This window comes from Suricata suricatta, chromosome 13 (genome assembly GCF_006229205.1).
Source record: "Suricata suricatta isolate VVHF042 chromosome 13, meerkat_22Aug2017_6uvM2_HiC, whole genome shotgun sequence".
NCBI lineage: Eukaryota > Metazoa > Chordata > Mammalia > Carnivora > Herpestidae > Suricata > Suricata suricatta.
This window is the reverse complement of record NC_043712.1, coordinates 2,524,769-2,527,346: the sequence shown is the minus strand read 5'-3', so window position 1 is coordinate 2,527,346 and position 2,578 is coordinate 2,524,769. Positions and strand designations below refer to the sequence as shown.

The 2,578-nt window shown below is 67.6% G+C and overlaps 1 protein-coding gene across 6 annotated transcripts in view; it reads right to left on the bottom strand.

The window, feature by feature from the left end:
* RXRA (retinoid X receptor alpha) overlaps positions 1-2,578 on the bottom strand; it is a 69,974-nt gene that overhangs the window by 15,433 nt on the left and 51,963 nt on the right. The window lies entirely within an intron of this gene.

The window sequence follows — 2,578 nt, the reverse complement described above, 5'->3', positions numbered from 1 at the left end:
TGTGAGGGCTGCAAGGGCTTCTTCAAGCGGACGGTGCGCAAGGACCTGACCTACACTTGCCGGGACAACAAGGACTGCCTCATCGACAAGCGGCAGCGCAACCGCTGCCAGTACTGCCGCTACCAGAAGTGCCTGGCCATGGGCATGAAGCGGGAAGGTGGGCGCCCACGCCCGGCAGGGCCCTGCCGGCTCCGCGGGTCCCCCTGGCAGCACCTGGCCTTCGCCGGGCGCCTGCTGTCTGCCAGGCTCTGGGGCAGAGGGGGCGCCCCCATCCCACCCGCTGGCGGCTCTCTGCCCTGCTGGGGGGGGCGCGTGACTGGGGCGCGGGGACCCGGCGGGGGCTAGAGGTGCGAGGTGGGGACCGGGAGCCCAGAGACGCGGTGCCTGCAGGTCCTGAGGTCGTGTCCGGCCGTCTGGTGAGGAGACAGTCGTGAGGAGTCTGGGGAGGAGACGCCGTGGCAGGGGCAGTGCGGCGAGGGGGCAGAGTGGAGCAGGGGGCCACCCTGTGCCCGCCCCCCCCCCCCCACAGGCCTGTGGAGGTGCCTGGCTGCGCCCAGGTCCTCGGAGCAGCGGGCGCCATTGAAATCGTGGAGTTTATTCGTCCAGATCTGGATCTGAGTCCTTGGCCCCAACTCTTAGTGTGACCCTGCCCAGCCCCCAGCGGTCCGTGGGCCTCAGTTTCCCCACCTGCGGACTGATGACTCCTGCGTCCTGGGGGAATCGGCTGCTCATAGTCTGCCTCCATGCAAGTCTCGCACCCGGGGCCTCGTGGGGCTGGGGACGTGCTGCCTGGGGTCAGGGCGTGTGTGTCTGACCTGGTGGGGGCCCCAGTGGGGCCTCACCTCCTCGGACTGTCCCCTGTGGCTCTCACCTCATTTCCTATTTCACCCACATGTCCTGGTTAAGAACCTGAGAACCCAGCTGGGCCTTGTCCTCGAGGCTGCGGGGGCAAGTGGGGCACGGGGTGTCCTGCATCAGGCACTGCTTCTGGCCAGGGGGCCTGGGGCTCCAGTGCGGAGCCGCGGGGGGCCTCCCGGGGCGCCTGCCCACCAGCCCTTCCTGATCAGGGCACACGTTTCATGGAGTCCTGGGCCCACCCGCTGCTCCTTGGGCAGGCGGAGGAGCTGAAGCCCAGAGGGTCCAGGGCGTGTCCGAGGTCACATGCCAGGCGGGACCCAGGCCTCTCTGCTCCCTGTTGCTGTCCTTTTTCCTTTATGGGATCCAGGGGGCCAGAGGAGTGTGCACCCGGCCCCAGGCCCTCTGGGCACCCTTTGAAATCATGGAGGGCTGGCCCGAGGGTAACCTGTGCAGCGTTGTTCCCGGGATGGGGACTTGGGCAGGGCAGGTGCATGGTGGGTGCTGGATCAGTCTGTGCTCGGGTGTGGGGCACTGGCCAGGTGGCCAGCTGCCAGTGTTCCGGCGGAGGCCCAGGCTCCCCCGAGGACACCTAGGACAGAGTGAGCTGGGGTCAGTGCGTGAGACCACGCCCTCACCAAGCTCAACACTCCTGGTGCCGGGCGCCACGCTGGGCACGGGGCACGCAGCAGTGAGCTGTGGGCATGTACCCACTGCCATGGGTCATCACACCAGCAGGCAGGCCCCCAGGCGTGCTCAGTGCCAGCAGGGGACACAGAGGAGACAGCTGACCCAGCTGCAGGCTGACGCCCTAAGAGTGGAAGGGAGTCAGGCAGACCTGGTCCGACCCCTCTCCTGGTGCCCACGGCGACTGGGTCCTGTGAGGGGCTGTTAGAAGCACCTGCTTTGTGTGGAGCCTCACTGGGCACTTGCTCCCTGGCCTGTGGCGTGGGGGTTTGGCCCTGACCTCACACCCAGGGAGACGGGCGGCAGGGCTGGGCACCTGGGGTTCTCCGAGTCCTGGCCGCAGCCGTGGGCTTGTCCAGAACTGGGCTGGCCTGTCTGTCTCTCCTGCCTTGCTCCCTTGTCTGATGGATCAATCTGGGGCTTTGGGCACATTCCTAAGGCAGTGCACAGCTCTGGAGACCTGATTTATGGGCCATTAGGTAAATACCTGATCCTATCAGGGCCCACCTCCCCTTTGCCTCGTACTGGATTTATGAGTCACGAACGTGCGGTGAAAACCCTCCTGCAGAGCTCGCTCGTGCCTCAAACACGACCACGTGCAGCCAGGCCCCTTCCCCGCGCCTTCCCGTGTGCGCTCCAGGCGGGGCCCAGCCCACCCTCGGGAGGAGTGGCACGTGGCATCAGTGCCGGCCCCGCGGGGAGCTCCAAGGTCTCCCAGGCCAAGGGACCTGGGACTGGGTGCTGGGTACTGACCCCAGCCCCCCAGAACCGGTCCCGACACAGCTCTTTTCCCGTCTGCTGCCTTGGGGACAAGGAGGGCTCCCTGGCCGCAGCAGGACCCTGTGGCAGCCTGGAGGGATGGGGGCCAGGAGCAGAGGGTGTGAGGTGTTGGCTTCCAGGCCGGCCCTGCTGCGGGGCCCCTCCTTGGGGCTCTCGATCACACCTCTGTTACAGGCGAGGACACAGGCGCGGGCCCAGGCAGTGCTGCGCCGCGCAGTCCGGGGTCGGCACTGATGGGAGGCCCTGGCCCCCCCCC